This window comes from Polypterus senegalus, chromosome 13 (genome assembly GCF_016835505.1).
Source record: "Polypterus senegalus isolate Bchr_013 chromosome 13, ASM1683550v1, whole genome shotgun sequence".
In the NCBI taxonomy this organism is placed as follows: Eukaryota; Metazoa; Chordata; class Cladistia; order Polypteriformes; family Polypteridae; genus Polypterus; species Polypterus senegalus.
This window is the reverse complement of record NC_053166.1, coordinates 6,525,394-6,549,690: the sequence shown is the minus strand read 5'-3', so window position 1 is coordinate 6,549,690 and position 24,297 is coordinate 6,525,394. Positions and strand designations below refer to the sequence as shown.

The 24,297-nt window shown below is 44.0% G+C and overlaps 1 protein-coding gene across 2 annotated transcripts in view; it reads left to right on the top strand.

Annotated features, from left to right (window-relative positions):
* LOC120543019 (serine/threonine-protein phosphatase 2A 55 kDa regulatory subunit B beta isoform) overlaps nucleotides 1-24,297 on the top strand; it is a 198,856-nt gene that overhangs the window by 43,200 nt on the left and 131,359 nt on the right. The gene's annotated exons all lie outside the window — the stretch shown is intronic.

Below are 24,297 nucleotides of genomic sequence, written 5' to 3'. Positions count from 1 at the left end.
GTCGTCCATTCAATAAAGAAAGACAAAGGAAAACGGGACGGCTTACGGTACAGGGTGCCGCCTCAGGCCGGTTTATAGGGGAGTGAGTGAGTGGGTGGGTGGGAGTAAATACCATCTTATAAAGGTGTGTGTATAAATAAAATGTCTCCATGTATACGTGCACAAGTATCAGTTATGGCTCACAATCGAATATTTGGGAGCCATAATAGTACATCTAAGAAGAGAGAAGTTAATCCAATTATTTTTAATTTTGGGCATGGAAAAGGTGCTATATTAATGTAGTATTATTATTCACTCCAGTTCATAATTAGGGTATCGTTTTAAACTCCCAACTAAGTAACTGTGCAGGAATAAGTCCGATAAGTGAAGTAATAAAAAAAACCAAACAGAAGTGACGACGGTGAGCACAGTTGTGGATTTGTGTTGGGACATTCAGGCAGAATTACAGAAGCTGGCAGCAGGAAACTCAAAGGACGTCAGAAGACGTTGTTTTGGGTCAAGACAATCGATGAATAAAAAAAGAAACTCGAATAAACCAATAAGGCCAGATTGAACGCACCATGCGACGGTCTTCATCTATTAGAACAGTGCCACACGTTACCTTTCTATATATAATGAGATCATTTTATATTAATAGTTAGTTCAAGATACCATCTAGTGTTGGTCATTCTTCTTTCTAGGTTTTTCTTTATGAAACATAAATAAGATAAAAGGAAAAAATGCAGACAGGATTTTCATTTGCAATTATCTGTGCTTTACAACTGCTGTATTGTATGTGTGTGTATTTATGTAAGTGTATGTAATATATACTGTATACATTTGTGTACATTAATGTGTGTATATATCTATATATAACTAGCTGTCCCCCGCAGCACATAGTAATGAAACAGGAGTAACTTTTAAGAATCAATAGACGTTAGCACTGTATATCTGATCGTGATCACCTCTGACGGGACAGCGTCCCCCACGTGGAGAGAAACGCACATGGCCAATCAGCAGCTACCCTCTAAAACACACGGAGCGCTGATCTCTCTCTCAAAAATGTCAAATGCTACTTCTTAACAATCGGTAGATGAGGTCTGCTGAACAAACACGTATCGCTAGCTAAGCGGAGGCGAGTTGCACTCCAACACGTGGTACAACGTCTCAAACGGAGGCAGCCTCGTCCTCTTCCTCTCGGCCCACATCCCGTCTCTCAGATTCACGTGAATAAACTGGAACCTCAAGCCAACTGTGTGATGAGAGAAGCTGCAAAATCAACTGGAATGTTCAAGCGAATTCTAGAAAAACAACCCGATCTAAATCCGTGGAGTAGTCCTCCCGTGAAAAGCAGACAGACAGACGCTGAATTATATGTGTGTGTATATCTAGAGATAGTGTGGGGTACAGACAGGCAGACATGTTGGTTCACCACACACGTTTATTTATAATACTATGTACAGTGCACAACCCAGTGCCGCAGCACCAATCGCCCCTTCAAGTCCTGGCCAACACAATGCCTTGCTCAGACCTCCGACCGCCTCCACTCCTCTCCTCCGAGCTCCGTCCACTAACACCCGACTCTTGCTGTCGACTGGAGGGAGGCGGCCCCTTTTATCCTCACCCGGATGTGCTCCCCGGCAATCACCCGTCGACACGCCCCTGTGTGGCAGAAGTGCCAGCTGTACTCCCGGAAACATTCCGGGTGTCCCTGCTACTCTTTCCCCCAGCCCCATCAAAACCCCCCAACACTTCCTGGTGTGGCGGAAGGCTCCCATGGCATCGGGGCGCCCCCTGGCGGTGACCATGGGCCCCTGCAGGGTTGGGCTTCCAAGCCATCCACGCGTGGCCCCCAAAGCAACCAGGGTGACAGTCCCCACGTGATCCCAGATGGGCGCACGCCCTCTTCCGGTCCTTCACGGCATCCCGGCGGGGTTGTCGCCCCTGGCATCCCTGACAATAGATATAGACATAGTTCTAGATAGGTGTGTGTGTGTATGGCTTTTCATAAAGTACAGTCTTTAAAAATGCAATAAATAAGCTAAAATTGAAGCAAAATTCAAAATTTTTAGTTAATTTCATTCAACGTATACCCTCGATTTAATAATGAATGAATGATATCGAACATCTGTCCACCTCCACTTTCTCTGCAGGCAGTCATCCGATCGTTGAAATTAACGATAACTCTTTCGCAGACGTCCCTGTCGATTTCGCCGATTACCCGTTGAATTTTCCTCTTCAGTTCGGCAGTCGTTTGAGATTTGTTCACATAAACTTGTGACTTCACATATCGCCATAAAAAGAAGTCACAAGGTGTGAGGTCACATGACCTCTGAGGCCATTCTTGTTCACCGCCGTGAAGCGAGATCAGACGCTCGGATCATTTTTCACAAAGCAAGGTGATTGTCTCCCAGGATGTATGGCAGGTAGCCCCGTCCTGCTGAAACCACATTTCATCAATTCCGTCATCCTCCATTTCTTTCAGAGCAGGCCACATAAAGTTAGTGATCATGTCCCGATAATGGTTGCCATTTACAGTAACTGAATTTCCATCATCCTCTTCAAAAAAAGAAGATGCCAATCACACCTCCTGCCCAAAACCCACACCAAACCGTGGCTCGTAGGGGATGCATTTCATGCTCTTAGATCACTCTAAGGCTTTCGTCACCCCAAATGTGGCAATTTCGTTTGTTGACATATCCCGAGAGATGGAAATGTGCCTCGTCATTGAAGATTATTCTTTTTGAAAAATAGTCGTCCTCTTGCTCCAAAACCCAATCTGCGAATCTTCGCCATTTTGCATGATCTTCTGGTTTCAGCTCTTGTGCCAACTGAATCTCGTAGGAGTGCATTTGAAGATCTTTTTTCAGTATTCGATACACCAAAGATGGCAACATACCCAGCTGTTGTGAACGACGGTGAAGCGACTTCACGGGGCTTACATTCACACTGTCTTGCATTACTGCAATGTTTTTTTGTGTTCGAACATTACGGTTTCGGCCGGGCGATTTTTTCTGGTTGCAACTGACCCCGATTCTTCGAATTTCTGTACCAACCTTGAAACTGTTGTTACGGTAGGGGCAGTGTCACGCCCAAAGATCGCACGAAGTTTACGGACAGTCTCTGCGTAGCTCTTCCCGTTTTTGTAATGAGTTCATACAATAAGAATGGGTGGTCCAGGTCTAATTATGCAGATCCAGATCATCTGGATGACTTTGATTTATGCGGGGACGATTCCAGTTCGCCGCAAAGACCATTCTTTTTGTCGTCAGTTCACACACTTCTCGATGGTCCAGGATATTTTGCTTTTTTCTTCAGCCCGGAAGAACTTTGGAGCTTCCACCCCCGTGACTTGATAGTACTTCTGGGCTATGGAAAGGATTTGAATCTCCAGGTTCCCCCTGCCGTGTCTCCTGGCGGCACCCACGGTATCCAGCAGGGCTGAGAAGTTGAGCTCCAAATTCCTTGGTGCCCTGCGGGAATCCTGGGCACCGCTATGCTGCCGGGAACTCACCATCTGGCGTCTTGGGCGAGGCAGTGTCCAACAGTAGCTGCCTTCCCCCATCCTTCTCATCTTTGGGTATTCCAGCTGGGTTGAGCAGTCAGCGGGCCGGCCGCCACAATATATAGAGATATACTAGGGGACTGTGCCCCCTGGTCGCTTCGCTTGCCAACCCCAGTGCAGGTGTTACGCACTAGCCTCTTTATGGCTCTGCCGCTCGCGTATGGGGAAGCAGATGTACAATTGCAACAGATTATTTTCATGTGAATTGTTACATATGCATAACAGAACTATTTTACATTACAGTGAGTAATTAACCATATTAAAAAAAAAAATAGTTAAGCATAGTAAATGATGTTTCATGTTGCGTTCGAGGTATTCGTTGCGTTGTACTTTTTTGTTCTGTTTGGTTTTGAAATTAACATACAAGTACATTTTAAACTTACACTTTTACTGTCAAACTTCAGTAAAAAATTAATGTTTGAAATTAACTTTGAATTTTGATTCAGTGTTTGGACTTGCATCGTGACAACACAACATATAACTGCCCGTGACTGAATTTCGTTTCTTTCTCTCAAATAAATAAGCCGACTTTTTCGAATGTTTGTCCCTGTGATTTGTTAATTATTTTAATGTTTGTGAAACGTTTTAATGTGAATCCCATTATTGGCTTTAAAATTTCTGATATGTCCGATCATTTAATTCTTTTGATCCTTTGTTGCATTGCTTCTCCGTGATCATAAATATAACCCTGACTGAATTGTGGTTTCTTTGTAATTAAACTCGTCGTTGCTTTAATTGTTGCAGGACCACAGATTCTCATAGCGTATGGTCCTGAATCGTGTAAATCTGTATTTTGAGCATTGAATGATGTGAACGCGAACAGATTAGTGTAGATTCGGATATTTTACCTGTAGCATTCGCGGATAGGCCTCCTCGTTGTGTATACGTACTACTTCTCCCTGATGGCAACATGAATTAGATGATCTACACGTCTCCAACTCTCCGTTTAAAGCTGAACAATATCTACATACTTCTGTCATATCTCCAAATATTCCATCTCTTTTCGCTTTTACCTTTTCGTCAATATCGTATTGAATTTTGATTCAGTGTTTGGACTTTTATCGTGACAACGCGACATATAACTGCCCGTAACTGAATATCGTTTCTTTCTTTCTACATGAACTGTGTCTGACAATAGCATTCATGTAAATGAGAAATGATTGAACCGTGTGCGTGGTTGTAAATGTTTTAGATGTGGGCGGGACTTTTCCAAATCTCTTTGCACAAAGTCTTGTCTCGCAGGATTTCACTTTCACCAAACAGTGAATCTTTTAATTTTTTCGGATTCACCTCTTCATTAGTTAGAAACACTACTTTTCCCTGAATGGCAACACAAATTAGATGATCTACAAGCCTCTGGCTTAAAGTTTAAAGCCAAACAATATCTACATACTTCTGTCATATCTCCTATGTCCATATTTTCAATCTCTTTTCGCTGTTCTGTTATTTCACTGAGTAATTTCCATTTGTTAGTGAATGCGATCTTTACTATCAGTTTTTTGAGACTTTTCAGTTTTAGTACTTTCATTATCTTTAACCTGGTGATGGTGTGAGGAACCTCATTAGAATTAGCTGATGTTAAGAGTGGTGTCCAGCAGGGGGCAGTTGCCATTTTTAATATTTATAAATGATTTAGATCGGAATATAAAGAACAAGCTGGTGAAGTTTGCAGATGATACCAAGATCGGGAGATTAGCAGATGTTATCTATACTAATAAAAGTCAAAGCCCTCACTCACTCACTCACTCACTGACTGACTGACTCATCACTAATTCTCCAACTTCCCGTGTAGGTAGAAGGCTGAAATTTGGCAGGCTCATTCCTTACAGCTTACTTACAAAAGTTGGGCAGGTTTCATTTCGAAATTCTACGCCTAATGGTCATAACTGGAAGGTATTTTTCTCCATTAACTGTAATGGAGTTGAGCTGGAAGGGCGGAGTTTCGTGTGACATCATCACGCCTCCCACGTAATCACGTGAACTGATTGTCAACGCAGTGCGTAGAAAACCAGGAAGACCTGCAAAAAGCGCTTAAGAAAACATGCATTATATAATTGAGAACGCAGCGAAAAACAATAAGAAGCGGCGAGTGACATATACTACCATATTCATGAGTGTTGCTGCCTCGGAAAGAAAGCAAGGTGTAAACCTAAACTTTAAATTAAGTTCATAGACAGGCTGGCGTTTCACATGCCCACGGGAATGCAGGATACAAGTTTAATGAGGGGACGCAGGATATAAACGAGAGTTTTGATCACTTTGTAACTAAGTTAAAATTGTAGGTGAAGGGGTGTGCTTATGCAAATTCCGAGAGACTGTGTTTGTGGGGGATTGACAGTTAAGGCGGGTGGGGGAGTCACGTCATCATCTCCCCTCCCATTCACCTCATTTGGCTCTGAGCTGAGCTCAGGCTAATGCCGTCTTCCGAAGCAACTTTGTCAGACTGCCACCAAATACTCACAGAAAAATCCACAAGTTAATACACACGCTGTCTCTAGAGTTTCTCCACACTGAATCCTCCAGGCACTACTTACAAAAGGTCACATTGACAATCGTGTTACGTTATTTTTAAAATCTGTCCTTTTCTTAGCACAAGCACAGCTGAGAAGCTTCAGTGCATGTGCTCCATAACGCGTTAAAAAATAATGCATTTAATCACACTTTGCATTACAAGCAAAGGGAGCTTTTGTCAATGCATGATTTCCTGGTACTGTACACGATTACATTGATCAGCATCCCGATTCATTTTATCCTCGCACCACCTTAGTTTGAGAAGAAGTCTGAAAAAATATGAGGTTAACACAGAAAAACATCACCAATTCAAGCTTTATGAATAATCGATTCGCCATCAATAATTGTTTTGGTAAAGCCATCCTCCTTCCATTTTATAATTTTTCCGCCAATAGCCATGATTAAATGAACGGTAAATAAAGTAAGAGCAAAGCGAGGGTGACTTATTTAGGCAGGCATATATATGACAGCAACACTCATGACAATGTCAATCATGTTACGTTATTATTAAAATGTTTCCTTTTCTTTTCATTACTTCTTTAACACACTACTTCTCGCTGCGAGGCGGGATTTTGCTATATATATATATATATATATATATATGAATGACCTCCAAAGAGCTGAGACTTTTGATATCATGAATGTGTCTGCAAAACTGTGGTCTCCTGCCCAGCAAAGTCGAGCAGCCAGCGCGCGCATAGCTGTGCCGGCCTTTGAGACGCTGACTGCGCTTCTGCCTTAAGTCAAAGTGAGCACTTTTAATTTTTTTCATCCTCCCCCTGCGCTATAGCCCAGACAAGTGCAAACACGGGACCCCTTTTCTACACCACGGCAAAATAATATTAAGGCGATTCACACTTTCTTTTCCACGATATGATTATGAGGTCCTCACCTCGGATTATGAAAACACGCACGAGTGGAGGACTGACAGTGCCATCACAGCCGATTAATGGCGGGACGTCTCACCAGTCTACACAAGGCGATCATAACGTCAGCGAACACATCTCTCTATACTATATAAAAGAAAAAGGCAACTTTCCTTTCTTTACACCTTTTTTCCTTTTATCCCAAACCAAAGCCTTTCTCTCTTAACACTGCAGAGGACACAAAACTAATTTTCTTTAAATGCCGGTAAGGCACATTACCAGAGGCACAAATTTGAACGCTCACATAGAAAATGTAATTTCTATACCACAGCCGTGTAGCGCCTTTCAAAAGGGATCTACTACCGAGAGATGATCCATATATATTTTAGCTGCTGTTAGTTACTTACCTGTTGTGTTACACAGTCTTTAAAATGTAGTTTACCTGAAACCACTCCAGTAGTGCTCAATGTACCTGTACTTCTTAAAACGTTAATGTTTTACTGTTTAATAACTTATAGACTATATTTTATTATTTTTCCCTTGCACTCAGTGACCAAAGCTATACACCTAGATAGGTATATATATATATATATATATATATATATATATATATGTGTGTGTATATGTAGATATGAAGATATGTATGTGTATATATATGTATGTATGTATGTGTGTTTGTGTGTATGTGTGTGTGTATATATATGACAGCAGCATTCCAAACTGTGAGAAAACACTAAAACGGAGGCGTGTCAGACGTTGTGGTACATTTTCTGATGCAGCTACCGAAAATAACTTTGTGACGCTGCCGCCAAATACACAAAACAATTACTTTGACAATCATGTTACATTATTTTTAAAATGTTTCCTTTTCTTTTTCATAACTTCTTTAACACATGACATCGCTAAGGCCTTGGTATTTTGCTATATATATATATATATATCACAGCGACACTCATAACAGTGACAAAACAATTACATTGACAATCATGTTACGTTATTTTCAAAATGTTTCCTTTTCTTTCTCTTTCCTTCTTTAACACACTACTTCTCCGCTGCCAAGCGTGGGTGTATATATATAGATATAGATATAGATAGATAGAGATATATAGATAGATAGATATGAGAACAACACTCATATCAATGACAAAACAATTACATTAACAATCAAGTTACGTTGTTTTTCAAATTTTTCCTTTTCTTTTTCGTACCTTCTTTAACACACTACTTCTCCGCGGCGAAGCGCGGGTATTCTGCTAGTGGTGTATAAAATCTACAAATTATTCTCTATTTTTATGATTATATTTTGCTCAGTCCCAACAAGATGAATTCAGATGTAGGAGGCATTATAATAAAAAGGCATATCTTCTTCCCTTACACCTCACTTTTATAACAGTTGTTCACAGCATAGTGCTAAATTGCCATTACAGCCTGGGAAAGAGAGACTGAGCCGATACCTCAAGATATTGATTACTTTATGGATGGACATCTGGGACAACAATTTGGTTTACAGCCTGAGAAAGGAGGACATGCCGATGTTTTAGGAAACATCAAAAAAAAAACTTTATCATCTGGGAGAAGATAGATTAAAGAGTTTAAGCAAAATTCATCCATCATATTGACAGCTAGCCAATCGGGTGCATGGAACATTCATGTGTTGTGAAACCACGGCATGAGACTTTATAATAAATATGCCTCATCAGCAAGCAACGTCCGAAGAGAAACCGCGACGACGGATGAACGATGTCAGAAAATAAAACAAAGACATGTGACCAGTCAGTAAACAGCATTTGCATGAATATCGATTGCTAAATCAAAACACCGCCCTGGGACTTCCATCCTTGACATCACTGATTCCTTTCAGTAAGCTTTTTTTAAGACTATTTTATCCAGACTTTACTATCGGCCTTTTCTTTTGCTTATTATTGTTATTTAATAAATAGAAACTTGTTTTTATCTTTCTATGCTTTGTCTTAATGTCTAGAGTGATTGAAATAATAAGGTAGATTTCTTTGAGCACCTGGTGTAGCCGGAGATTTGCCATTACCTCTGTGCTGCGAGGTTTATTAAGGCTGAGGCTGAGAGCTGCACCCAATGGTAGGGAACAGGACATCCAGTAAGGCATTCTGGGCTGATAATTGGCCTGTAGTCAAGAGTGCTCGGCCTTTATATGTTTAAATGTATTCCTGTAAACCAAAAGTAATATTTAGGTCTGAGATCTGTTTAAAATATTGTACGTTGTTTGTGCCGATAATAAATAAGTCTCTTGATGTACTGAGAGAGTGACAGGCTGTGTTATTCTTATAGCACTTGTGTGGTTTAAAGTGCTAAAAGTTGGCCAATTGTGTGTGTCATTTGTAGGGCACTGTTGTGGTTCGGGTCTGCGTGTATGTGTGTATTATTATTTAGGGTGTGGGAGTAGACCAATCCAATAACGAACTTGACACATGTAAGGGGTAAATAGACGATAACACAGCAGATAATTTGGAATCTGTTATATCATCACAGAAGGACTTGGACAGCAGACAGGCTTGGGCAGATTTGTGGACTATTACATTTACTGACATTAAATTTCAAGAATTACACATAGGAAGTAAAAATGTGAGGTTTGAATGCACAATGGACAGTCGGAAAATCGAGAGTCCACCTTATGAAAAGAATTTGGGAGTCGTCGTGGACTCGAAGCTATAGACTTCCCGACAGTGTTCAGAAGCCATTAAGAATTCTAACAGAATGTCAGGTTAAATAGCACCTTGAAGTGTTTAAAATGATGAAGTGGATCGAGACAGCGACTTTAAAATGAGTTCATCAAGAACACGGGAACACTGTTGGAAACTTGTGAAGGGGAAATTTCACACACACATCGGGAAGTTTTTATTTACATAAAGAACGACAGACATTTGGAATAAGCGACCAAGTACAGTGGAACCTCGGGTCACGACCATAATTCGTTCCAAAACGATGTGGTCGTGACTAGAAGGAATTTTCCCCCCATAGGATTGTATGTAAATATAATTAATCCGTTCCAGACCGTACGAGCTCTATGTAAAAATATTTATTTTACAGATTTTTAAGCACAAAAATATACTGCTCAAAAGAATTAAAGGAACACTTTTTAATGAGAGTATAGCATAAAGTCAATGAAACTTCTGGGATGTTAATCTGGTCAGTTAAGTAGCAGAGGGGGTTGTTAATCAGTTTCAGCTGCTGTGGTGTTAATGAAATTAACAAGAGATGCACTAGAGGGGCAACAATGAGATGACCCCCAAAACAGGAATGGTTTAACAGGTGGAGGCCACTGACATTTTTCCCTCCTCATCTTTTCTGACTGTTTCTTCACTAGTTTTGCATTTGGCTACAGTCAGTGTCACTACTGGTAGCACGAGGTGATACCTGGACCCTACAGAGGCTGCACAGGTAGTCCAACTTCTCCAGGATGACACATCAATACGTGTCATTGCCAGAAGGTTTGCTGTGTCTCCCTGCACAGTCTCAAGGGCATGGAGGAGATTCTAGGAGACAAGCAGTTACTCTAGGAGAGCTGGAGAGGGCCATAGAAGGTCCATAACCCATCAGCAGGACCAGTATCTGCTCCTTTGGGCAAGGAGGAACAGGATGAGCACTGCCAGAGCCCTACAAAATGACCTCCAGCAGGCCACTGGCGTGAATGTCTCTGACCAAACAACCAGAAAGACTTCATGAGGGTGACCCAAGGACCCCATGTCCTCTAATGGGCCCTGAGCTCACTGCCCAGCAGCATGCAGCTCGATTGGCATTCGCCATAGAATACCAGAATTGGCAGATGCACCACTGGTGCCCTGTGCTTTTTACAGATGAGAGCAGGTTCACCCTGAGCACGTGACAGAAGTGAAAGAGTCTGGAGAAGCCATGGAGAACATTATGCTGCCTGTAACATCATTCAGCATGAGCAATTTGGTGGTGGGTTAATGATTGTCTGGGGAGGCATATCCATGGAGGGTCACACAGACCGCTACAGGCTTGACAAAGGCACCTTGGCTGCCATTAGGTATCAGGATGATATCCTTGGACCCATTGTCAGACCCTATGCTGGTACAGTGGCTCCTGGTGCACGACAATTCCTGGCCTCATGTGGTGAGAGTATGCAGGCAGTTCCTGGAGGATGAAGGAATTGATACCATTGACTGGCCACCACACTTTCCTGACCTAAATCCAATAGAACACCTCTGGGACATTATGTTTTGGTCCATCCAATGCCACCAGGTGGCACCTCAGACTGTCCAGGAGCTCAGTGATGCCCTGGTCCAGATCTGGGAGGAGATCCCCCACAACACCATCTGTCATCTCATTAGAAGCAGGCACCGATGTTGTCAGGCATGTATACAAGAACACAGGGGCCATACAAAGTGCTGCGTACAATTTGGAGTTGCTGCAATTCAATTTGGGCAAAATGGACTAGCCTGCCACATCATTTTTTCACTCTGATTTTTGGGGCGTCTTTGAATTCAGGGCTCTGTAGGTTGATCATTTTCATTTCCATCAAACGATGTGGCATCCTTTCGTTGCTAACACATTACCCAGTCTATATCAGTATAGATATCCAGGAGGATTTCTTTTTCCCATTGAGATCTGATGTGTTTTCAAAGTGTTCCTTTAATTTTTTTGAGCAGTTTAGTTATTTGTACCATAGAATGCACACTGTAATAGTAAACTAAATGTACAAACATTGAATTACAATGAGAAAACCTTGAACAGAGAAAGCTAACGTTGCAGGAGTTCACGCTACAGCCTTACGAACCGCTCGCTGTAAACACTTTTTTTAACGTGTTTTAAGCACAGGGAAAAAATGAACATTTGAAAAATCCATAATTTATACAAAAACTAACCATAAACCAAGAAAACTAACCTTGCATGAGTCGAGTTCTGGCATGAAGGAAGTGAGGAGGAACTGGGTGGAGAGGAGATTAGTTTTGCGGTAAAGTCTGTGAAGATGCGGGTTCACTGCATGCTCCCATCTCTCTTCCGGGAGCCCTTAAACCCGTCACCGTCGGTAATGTTACCGATGAGCACGACAGTGCGGCACTACAATGGAGCAAGGGGATGCTGCAAAAAGTGCCGAGTGCTTTTATTAAAATCAACACAAGTCCACATTAAATAAAGTGCAGTGCTTTCAGAATCCTCCAATAAATAAATGATCCCATAAAAACAGAAATGAAGTGGAGGTTAAAATCCAATAGAAAATAGTCTTCATTAAATACAATGAGATTAAAACAATGCTCGAAGCAGTCTCTCTTTAAAAACAAGCCCGGTGCATTCTTTAACTGCCTTCTCGCGCTCTCGCTCGCTCGCTGCACGGGGAGAGACTGAACACGTGCAGAAATCCTCGGCGCGTACGAACTGGAGGGAAACTGACTTGTTCGTCACCCGAGTGGTGTGTGGTTTGGCGAACTTTTTTGTCGTAACCCGATTTGTACATGGTCTGAGATGTTCGTGACCCGAGGTTCCACTGTAGTGTGGTAGACAGTAAGACTTTAGCGACTTTCAAAAACTCGACTTGATGTTTTTTGTGGAAGAAATAAGTGGACTGGACTGGCGAGCTTTGTTGGGCTGAACGGCCCCTTCTCATCTGGAGTGTTCCTAATGTTCTAGCTTGCTCTTCATGTGCGTTTTTGAACCTCTCTACGACGTTCTACTTCGTCTTCTACTCTTTGTCTTTTATTTCCGCCCGCACTTGGACCTGCCAGGTTTTCGATTCCACTTGTTCTGGGCTGATTATAACTCCCCTTATTTTCCGAATTTGCACTTGGATTATTATTGTTCTTTTTTTTTGAATTCTTTTCTCTCCATCGCTTTTGGGCCTCTTTTTTTTTGACGCGCTGCCCTTTCTTCTTCACTTAGTCGTTGACGTTTCGTCTAAACCAGGGGTGTCCAAAGTTTTTTTTCACTGGGGGCCACATATAGAGAAATATACGAAGGGCTGGGTCACCCATTAGAGGTGAGGTCTATTGTATAAGCCAGCAAAATCAATCAAATATCGGTAAACTATACTTCATAATTGAAAATGCTTAAAGAAAAAGCAGCGTCACAGCTCTCCATTAATGGGTATTATAAAGTGCTCTCCCGACATGCAATCAAGTACAAATCAAAAGCACAAGCTTTAATCAATCAACATTTATTTATATAGCACATATTCATACAAAAAAATGTAGCTCAAAGTGCTTTACAAAATGAATAGAAAAATAGAAGACACAATAAAAGATAAACATAAGTCAGCATTAATTACCATCGAATAAGTAAGGTCCGATGGCCAGGGTGGACAGAAAAAACAAACAAAACTCAAAGCTGCAGAAAAAAAATAAAATCTGTAGGGATTCCAGACCACGAGACCACCCAGTCCCCTCTGGGCAAACTGGGCTTTATCTGACATTTGATGTTTTAAGTTAGCAGACAAATCTTCAATTCACCGCACAACTGCGTTTGCGGACAAGCGCACGTTGTTGAGTTCCTGCATTTTCTCCGGGCACATTATTCCTGCGACTTTAGTGAGGCGCTGTTTTATGAAGTCGCCATCTGAGAAAGGTGTCCCGTGACGGGCAGTGAGTTGTGTGACCTCGTAACTGGCTAATGTTTTGTTAGCACGGGAAAAATCCTGTTGTTTAGCTAGCAGACTGGCTGCCATTTGCTTAACTTTCTGTTCTCGCTCGGCACCGGTGGAGGTTGTGGACGTCGGATGTTTGGTTTCGTAGTGTTGACGCACATTATACTCTTTCATCACTGCAAATCAATTGGACATCCTTGCCCTTGACTTCTCGGAAGAAAAATGCATTTTTCCCACCATGTCTGAAATTTTCTGCACTCCCTTGCTATTGTGTGTTTCTTTGGTTCTGCCATCTTTGGTCACCCGTAGCAAAATTGTTCTTTGGTTGCGCTTGTTTGTGAAGACGCTGCCTCAGTAGCTCCACCTTGTGTTAAACCTAAGAAGTGCAAGACCGTTAAGAACAAGTTTCGTGTGTGAGCCTATTTTATTAGATTTTAAAAATTTGCCGCAAAAATGGACCACGGGCCACATTTGGGACATCCCTGATCTACAACGTATCAAATTATTGTCCAGAAAAGGACTGCATCGAAGGAAACGAATAGATTTTATGCCTTGTATTAAAGTGAGGAAAACGTAAAAATTTATAAGAGCTGAGAGCACAGGAACGGCGTCTGACAAAAGCACTCGCACCAATGAGAGGTGAGAGGACTGTGAGAGGGCGTGGTTTGAGAGGTGGGCGGGACTTGAAAAAAATCTCTTGGCAAAAAGTCTCGTCTCTCTGAAAAGTCTCGTCTCAGGATTTCCTTTTATAATAAAAATATACAGTGCGTATAGAAAAGAATTCCCCGCCTTTGAATTATTCCCATGTTTTTTTTTTTTTTTTGCTTTACAGCCTTAAATGAAAACACACAAACAAATATTTTTTTCCAGCTTTATTTACTCAATGCCACCTCTAACATCCAAGTGAAAGAAATCACAGGTACAGTTCAGAAGAATTTCACAAAATCAAAAACAAGAAACATTAATTATAATAATAAAGGAACCCCCATGTCAATGACATTTTGTTGACCCCCCCCTTTTGCTTTAATGACAGCCTTGAGTCTGTTGGGATTCTTCTCTATCAGCTGCAAGTGCCCACCATTTCCATTGCAGACCCTGGTTACTGGTTCCTTCCACCTCTGATCAATTGTAATGAGTGTGATTAGTGGAGCTGTTCCTGGTCCATTCATTCCCTTGCTTGGTAGTACAGCTGACTGTGGGTGGCAGGACACTTTCAGAAGATCTCGGGGATAGAGTTGTGGATGGACATAAGGCAGGAGATGGAGACCAAAAAAAATCTCAAAGGTTTTATCAATCCCAAGGAGCTCGGTAAAGGCCATCATAAAGAAGTGTTTGGTATTACTAGGACCCTCCCTGGACCCTCCAAACTGGATGGAAGAGCAAGGAGGAAACTGGTAAGAGAGGCTACCGAGAGGCCAATGGCCACTTTGAAGGAGTTACAGGATTTTATGGCAAAGAGTGGTCATTAATGGTGTGCAGGTGACAACAATTTCGCAAGCGCTCCACAATTTGTGGCTTGTTCAGGAGGGTCGCAAGGAAAAGGCCACTTCTCAAGAAAGGCCACATGAAGGCTCGTTTTGAGCTTTGCCAGAATGCACCTTGAAGATTCTGACGCCAAGTGGAAAAAGGTCTTGTGGTCAGATGAGACCAAAATCAAACTGTTTGGCCTCAATACCAAACTTTACACCAGTGCAGCTCACCATCCACAACACATCATACCGACAGTAAAGCATGGAGGGGGCAGCATCCTGTTGTGGGGGGCCTGGGGCTCTCGTTAGGGTAGAAGAAAAAATGGATGGGGCAAAATCCCATCAAGTTCTTGAGGAAAACCTGCTACCCTCTGCCAGAAAGCTGAAGATGGGCAGAATGTTCACCTTTCAACACGACAAACAAACCAAAGCACTCAGCAAAACTGACCACCCGGTGGCTGAAGGAAACTAAAGTGAATATTATGGTGTGGCCAGTCAGAGCCCAGAGCTAAATCACACTGAAAATCTGTGGAAAGATCTGAAGATAGCAGACCACCAGCGCTCACCAGCCAATGTGACTGAACTTGAACAGTTAAAATATAAAGAAGAGTGGGGGGCAAATATTGAGTGGGCTCAGTCTAGATGTGCAAAGCTGAGAGAGAAGAATCAACAGACTTAGGGGGGTCAACAAAATGACATGGGGGGGGGGGGATCCTTTATTAATCTCAGGAGGTCTTGTTTTTGATTTTCTTATCATTTTTCTGAACTGTAGCTGTGATGTCTTTCACTTGATGTTCGAGGTGGCATTGAGTAAGTAAAGCTGGCAAGAAGAAATATTAGTTTGTGTGTTTACAATTAAGGCTGTAAAGCAAAAAAAAATTGGAATATTTCAAGGGGGGATTGTTTTCTATATCCCCTGTGTGTATGTATGTATATTTAAAATATTTTTATATTCATGGCATTCGTAGTCTGAATCACAATCTGATTGTATGGGTGGTTACTTACCAGGTAACACTTGTGGTTGGTCTGCAAGTAGGCAAACAATCGCCACGGTGCCCTCTTCAGTTGCGAGAAGCAGATCATAGAATGGCTGAATAGTTTACTGCCAAATAATGCAAAGAGTATGCGACACGTGTTTCACCCTAATTCTGGGCTCACCAGGCGTACCCACTCACTGCACCCCCTCTCGGAGAATCGAACGACGTCTGAGGCGAAACCTGTTTACGTTGCGCCACGGCATGTAGTTTGTTTGTTTGAGAGCATGTAGATCGGGGTAACTGCATTCATGGCAATTGTAGTCTGAATCACAATCTGATCGCGTACTCTTTGCATTATTTGACAGTAAACTATTCTCTCAATCTATCTATCGCTAACACACACATACAAGCATTCAGAAATGGTAAAGGTGACTCCAGATTGTTGGACCTGGAGGCAGAATTTCAAAGGCCAAGCCGTATCTGAAGCTGGCAAATAAAATGAAACTGGGCAAAATTGTGGAATCATCCAGAAGTCCTGCACAGTCTGATGTTGGTGTTCTTTTGCCCATCTTGACCTTCTGTGTATTTAAAGGAGAGGCCAACCGAGGACCTGTAAGGTGCTTCTTTCTCAGACTACGCACTCTCCTGCTCTTCTGTCCTCATCACATTGTTTCCCTTCTTCTCTGACGTCAGGTTGGCGAGTATATGCACTGCTGGTCTTAACACTCTCGGCACCAATAAAAGTCACGTACAGTGCCGCGGGCCGTTTATTTTTATTTTTTTGGTCCGACTGACTGCCAAAATGGAAGATTAAGACTTTTAAAACTAATGGAAAATAAGGAGGACTTTTACAAGAAAGTGGCGGAGATTTTCAAGGAGAAGGATAGGAGCAAGTCCTATAGGACTTTTTTGTCCTGTGGGTCTCTGGAGGCAGCTGATAGGTACCGCAGGCCAAGCGAACGCTGCTTCGGTGGTTGCTGAGGCAAAAACTCGGGCATCGGAGGAGTTTGGAGAGGCCATGGAGAACGACTTTCGGACGGCTTCGAGGAGAATCTGGTCCGGCGTCTCAGGAGGGGGAAGCAGTGCAGTGTCAACACCGTATATAGTGGGGATGGTGAGCTGCTGACCTCACTGGGGCGCTAGGGTCGGTGGGAGGAGTACTTCAAGACCTCCTCAATCCCACTAACATGCCTTCCAATGAGGAAGCAGAGCCGGGGACTCTGAGGTGGGCTCTCCCATCTCTGGGACTGAAGTCACCGAGGTGGTCAAAAAACTCCTTGGTGGCAGGGCCCCGGGGGTGGATGAGATACGCCCGGAGTTCCTTAAGGCTCTGGATGTTGTAGGACTGTCTTGGTTGACACGTCTCTGCAACATCGCATGGACATCGGGACAGTGCCTCTGGATTGGCAGACGGGGTGGTGGTCCCCTCTTTAAAAAGGGGACCGGAGGGTGTGTTCCAACTATAGAGGGATCACACTCCTCAGCCTCCCTGGAAAAGTCTATTCGGGGGTTCTGGAGAGGAGGGTCCGTCGGATAGTTGAACCTCGGATTCAGGAGGAACAGTGTGGTTTTCGTCCTGGTCGCGGAACAGTGGACTAGCTCTACACCCTTAGCAGAATCCTGGAGGGTGCATGGGAGTTTGCCCGACCGGTCTACATGTGTTTTGTGGACTTGGAAAAGGCATTCGACCGTGTCCCTCGGGGAATCCTGTGGGGGGTGCTCCGGGAGTATGGGGTACCGGACCCTCTGATAAGAGCTGTTCGGTCCCTGTTCCACCGGTGTCAGAGCTTGGTCCGCATTGCCGGCAGTAAGTCGAGCCCGTTTCCAGTGAGAGTTGGACTCCGCCAGGGCTGCTCTTTGTCATCGATTCTGTTCATAACTTTTATGGACAGAATTTCTAGGCGCAGCCAGGGTGTTGAAGGGGTCCAGTTTGGTGGACTCAGGATTGGGTCACTGCTTTTTGCAGATGATGTTGTCCTGTTTGCTTCATCAGGCCGTGATCTTCAGCTCTCTCTGGATCGGTTTGCAGCCGAGTGTGAAGCGGCTGGGATGAGAATCAGCACCTCCAAATCTGAGAGCATGGTCCTCAGCTGGAAATGGGTGGAGTGCCCTCTCAGGATTGGGCGAGAGATCCTGCCCCAAGTGGAGGAGTTCAAGTATCTCGGGGTCTTGTTCACGAGTGAGGGAAGAATGGAGCGTGAGATCGACAGGCGGATCGGGCCGGCATCCGCAGTGATGTGGGCTCTGCATCGGTCTGTCGTGGTGAAAAGGAGCTGAGCCGTAAGGCAAAGCTCTCAATTTACCAGTCGATCTACGCTCCTACCCTCACCTATGGTCATGAGCTATGGGTAGTGACCAAAGAACGAGATCGCGAATACAAGCGGCTGAAATGAGTTTCCTCCACAGGGTGTCTGGGCTTTCCCTTAAAGATAGGGTGAGAAGCTCAGAGTAGAGCCGCTGCTCCTCCGCATCGAGAGGAGTCAGATGAGGTGGCTCGGGCATCTGATCAGGATGCCTCCTGGACGCCTCCCTGGTGAGGTGTTCCGGGCACGTCCAACCGGGAGGAGGCCCCGGGGAAGACCCAGGACACGCTGGAGGGACTATGTCTCCGGCTGGCCTGGGAACGCCTTTGGGATTCTCCCGAAGAGCTGGAAGAAGTGGCCGGGGAGAGGGAAGTCTGGGCCTCTCTGCTTAAACTGCTGCCCCCGCGACCCGACCTCGGATAAGCGGAAGAGGATGGATGGATGGATGGAGGATAGGAGCATGGACGTCATTTACAAATAAAGGTAAAGACCATAAACGGGTTTCAATTTTATAAAAAATGGGATCAGACTAAGAAGAGAAGAAACAATCTAATATTTAAAAGCTAAATTTTGACCTTAAATAAAATATTCTTGTTTTTCCTGTTATCCTTTGTTAATCAGTCTGTATTAAAATTGATGGAAGCATCAGAATTAAAAGCTTTTAAAAACAACTAAATATTTCAATTAAGGTCAAAATTGAAACCCATTTTTTTGTACACCACTCTATACTTTCATTTGTATTGAATGAGTTTGAATTGAGGAATCGCAACGGGAAATTGAGAACACATGGCGGGCGAGGAGCAAACTCTCTCTCTCTCTCCTCTCTCCCTCCTCTCTCTCGCCCCCCCTCTCTCTCTCTCGCCCTCTCTCTCTCGCCCCTCTCTCTCTCTCTCTCTCTCGCCCCTCTCTCTCTCGCCTCTCTCTCTCTCTCTGTCGCTCTCTCGCCCCTCTCTCTCTCTCTCTCTCTGTCGCGCTCTCCCCTCTCTCTCTCTCTCTCTCTCTCTCTCTCTCTCTCTCGCCCCTTTCTCTCTCTCTCCACTCTCGCCGTTCTCCGTCCCCCAGAGTGGACTGGGCAGTCTAATGGTCTGAATCCCTGCAGATTTTATTTTTTTTCTCCGGCCGTCTGGAGTTTTTTTTTGGTTTTCTGTCCACCCTGGCCATTGGACCTTACTCTTATTCTATGTTAATTAATGTCGACTTATTTTATTTTCTTACTGTGTCTTTTATTTTTCTATTCTTCATTATGTAAAGCACTTTGAGCTACTTTTTGTATGAAAATGTGCTATAGAAATAAATTTTGTTGTTGTTGCTCTTAGCCAAATATGCGCCTTACCTGTGTGTGTAAAAGTGAGATATGAAACATCACCAGTAGCTAATGTGCATGGGGGCTACCAACTGAATAGTCAAAAAGTGACTCTTTGGGGTTCATAGATTTGTAACTCTGACTCTGACAGCCATGAACGTCGCCGCACCTCACTGGTACCAACCACGAGCTTCACTGAGCCGAATCAAAAGGTTTCAGCAGTGCAAACACAATTACAAGTTTCAGTTCTTGTGTACTAAACGGACGGCTAGCACCCTTTTCTATTAGCGTGACGCAAACCGGATTTTCGTTTTTAACATGAGGCACCCAAAGGGGACATTGACATTACAGACCTATAGGCAACTCTGCTCCGCCCCCACTGACTTCAAGGTTCGTATTTGTGGTTGCAGTTGGTCAGTCTAATAATTTAAACTCAAAATTATGCAACTGTGGCGCTTCCCCCATGGAGCCCAACACTACAATAGGTAGGAATTGCCGTCGGTTTAGTAGACGAATACCAAAGATTCTCTGATGACCAACTAGCATTAAAAGGGAATTAATGAAGGATGAGCTCACCATTCTGTCACTGGAGGAATGGCAGCCGAGAATTGGGGCCTTGCAGTCATACGTGACTCATACATTATACTGTAAATTGGTCATTTCAGTTTGTAATATTTGGAATGTTTCGGCTGTATTGTAAAAATAAATTTAATGTTACTTTGATTAAAAAAAAAAAAAACTTTCAAGAATATCAGCATTTTTGAGTGATTTCAAACTTGTGTGTGTGAATCCACCTTAATGATAGGATAAGTGTCTGTCTGTGTGCTCATCCAGTAGCTCTGTCTCTGTCATTCCAACAGGAGGCGCATCACAATTATTAGCACTGCATTTACAAATCCCATAGCGAATGGCATATCGGAGACACGGGCAGCATGGGGGCATGTGACGATGTGGGTTCTGGCTCCACACTCCCTTTGTTTGGGAACCCTTGAACCCAACACCGTCGATAATGTTACCGAGTGAGCTAGTCAGTGGAGGCAAATAAACACTTGAGCAAGGGGTGGTGCAAAAATGAGTAGTGCTTTTATTTAAAACCAACAAAAACAGTGTTCAAATAAATAGTGCAGTTTCAATGTTCATTAAATAAATAATCCATAAAAAGAACACGTGGAGGTTAAAAATCAATAGAAAAACAATCCTTTAAAACGAGAGGTTAAAATCTTCTTTTAGGAAGCAGTCTTAAAACCAACAACAAATCTGGTGCTCTTCTGTTAGCGTCTCACCTGCTAATCCCGTTTGGGCATCGCAGCAGGCAAGACGCTCTCTGCAGCTGCCCTCCTGAAACACACGCACGAGACTGGAGACCTCCCGATCCCTGGCTCCGGTATGGCACTCATCCCAGTCCCGGAGAACCTGGTTTCCCACAACGGCCAGGTCGCTCACGTTGGGGATTCCCACCACCAAGTCTCCCGACTTCCGCTGCCTTTCAATGGCCTCTCTGCGGCCAGTCGCCTTCCCTGGTCACTCCCGCTACCTGATCGCTCAGCGGGAGCGACATCAACACAAACACCTGGGTGTCGGCCTAACACCCAGCTTCCACGCAGCTGTCCACGAGCGCTCATTCGCTCGCCCGCCCCGCTTCTTGCGGCTCTCTCTCACCGACCTGCTTCCTCTACTGCTCCGATAACCTCCGCTCTCTCTTTCCTTTCACTCTCCGATCGTTTCTCCCCCTCTAAAACCGACTCGCGCTTCTTTTTAAAATGACGAGGGCCACAGCAGCTGCAGCATTAGCCACGGACAATCATGAATGTGGGCAGTTCTTCACCTGTGCACTAGGTGAGAAACGCCCACACCCTACGGATCGTCCCGCGGCCCACTATGGCCCAACGTCCCCTCGCTAAGCCATGAGCACATCGATTATTTATTAAAAATGGCCTGTGCTCAGTGAGCTGTGGACCCTTAACACCACAGGGCACTGCAAATGTTAATAGAGAAGTCCACGTCATTATTTAGATTTCACCCTGTCATAGATGGCTAGCGCAGCTAGTGTGTGTGTGTGTGTGTGTGTGTGTGTGTGTGTATGTGTGTGGTAAACGCCACACGGGCTGGACAGGCATCCAGGCCAGAAGAAGGGAGGAGGAGGAGATCAGACCCGGAAAAGAGGGCCAGAAAGGATGGACTGACAGCCCCTCAGAAGTGGGAGATGTTGCTTTGGACTTGTCACTCCCCCGGCACACTAGAGGGCAGCGGCCCCAGCTATCGGTGCCCAGCGGGGTGCCAGCAGGGCTTTCTGGGAGATGTAGTCCGGCAGAGCAGCCCTGCTGGGGTCAGTGGGTGCCACAAGAGGGAGCTGCAGGGAGAGAAGCTCCCTCATGTATGGGACTTCTGCATGACCCGGGCATAATTCCAATGGGCAGCAGCCCTGGCACCGGAAGTAAAAAGGACTACACTGCTTTATCCAGGCGAGTCGGAGCTGCGAGGACGGAGAGCGACACTCAACTGGATAAGGGCAGTGCGGTGGTGAGAGGTGAACTGTGGAGAGAGAAAAATCTGTGCTTATGTTACATTGGGGGTATTGTGATGAATAAAAATCACCCTTTATTTGAACCTGGGACTCTGTGTGTGTTCATGGTGTGGTTTGGGGCTTGATGACGCCCCAGCTTTTTTATATATATATATATATATATATATATATATATATATATATAATATGCATAAGTGTGGTGTGTGTGTGCGCATTCAGTGGTGCGTCAAGAATGGGAGAATGAAAATTCTGGAGAGAACAAACCAATGACTTGACGTACCCGAGAGAACACTGAAAATCTTCTCGTTTATTTTCTTAGTTAACTTACTAAGAAAATAAATGAGAAGATTTTCGTTCCTCTCTCAGGTGCGTCAAGTCACTGGTTTGCTGTCTCCAGAATGAGGTGCTCCGCACCGCGTGCGTGTGGCTTTTAAAACGAGGGGACTGCCTTGGGGGGGCGGAGTCAGTTGCCCTGCTTGGGTGGGGGCTGGGGGAGAAAAGCAAGATGTTATCATCGGCGACCGCGTCCCCTCCTGTCCCAGAGTGCTATGGCTTACCTCAGATAAGCCGGGAAGGCAAACCTCAGGTGTGTATCAGTAATAATATATGTGTGTATGAGGGCTGAGTGCAAAGCCATGTATATGACATCAATACTGAGCTGAGCCTCCTTCTGCTCCTTTGAGCCTCCAGACGCTGTCCTCCTATAGCCTGTGAGGAGTGTCTGGATTCTGGATGGAGGTATTTCTCACCAGTCTTCATACAAAATCTCTCCAGTTCAGTTCAACTTGATGGACAGCCTGCTTCAAATCATCCCATAGATTTTCAATGATATTCAAGTCAGGGGACTGTGACGGCCATTCCAGAACATTGTACTTCTCCCTCTGCATGAATGCCTTCGTAGATTTCCAACTATGTTTTGGGTCATTGTCTTGTTGGAATATCCAACCCCTGCTTAAGTAACTTCAACTTTGTGACTGATGTTTGAACATTGTCCTGAAGAGTTTGTTGATATTGGGTTGAATTCTTCCGACCCTCGACTTTAACAAGGGTTCCAGTCCCTGAACTGGCCACACAGCCCCACAGCATGATGGGACCTCCACCACATTTGACAGAAAGTCGCAGGTGTTTGTCTTGGAATGCGGTGTTCTTCTTCCGCCATGCAAAGTGCTTTTTGTTCTGACCAGATAACTCCATTTGTGTCTCATCAGTCCAAAGCACTTTGTTCTTAATGACTCTGTCTTCTCTAAATGAGCATTTGATACAACAAGCGACTCTGTTTGTGGCATCAGTGCAGAATGGGCTTCTCTCTCATCGCCCTGCCATACAGATGTGCTGAATTGTAGAGCGATGTACAGATACACCATCTGCAGCGAGATGTTCTTGAGGTCTTTGGAGGTGATCTGTGGTTGTCTGTCACCATTCTCACAATCCTGCCTCTTCATATGTCACTCTTGTATTTTTCTTGGCCTGCCAGACCTGCTGAGTTGGTTTAACATCAACTGTGCCTGTGGCCTTCCATTTCCTGATTCCATTCCTTACAGTTGAAGCTGACAGTTTAAACCTCTGAGATGGCTTTTTGTAGCCTTCCCCTAAACCAGGAGACTCCACAATCTTTGTTTTCAGATCTTTGGAGAGTTGCTTTGAGGATCTCATGCTGTCTGTCGCTCTTCAGAGGAGAGTCAAAGGGAAGGAAGCACAACTTGTAACTGACCACCTTAAATACCTTTGAGCACTCGTGATGGACACTCCGGTCTGTGAAGTTCAAGGCTTAGTGAGCTCATCATACCAAGTAATCAGCACTGAGCAGTGACAGCCATTCAGATCAGCACAATGACAAGGGGACCACATTTGTCCACGGCCAGTTTTTCACATTTGATTTCATTTCATAACTAAATACTGCGTCACTAAAAATCTTTGTTCAGAAAACACCGCAGTACTCGTAGGAAATGACAGACACACCACTGTGATGTGTTGTGTTGATTATGATGCAGGCTGACAGGGGGTCCCAAACTTTTTCATATGACTGTACATTTGTTTTGTGTTTATTGATTTATTGTTTAGAGGTATTTTGTAAATATTATTGTATATTCAGGTGTTCATATAAATAATACATATATGTCTTTGGGATAGTTGTGAATTGTGTGCACATTTATCGTATTGTGTACTTGTTGGCCCTCGTGTGATTTATCCTCTGTTAATATATCTGCACTTGATTTTACATTGCTG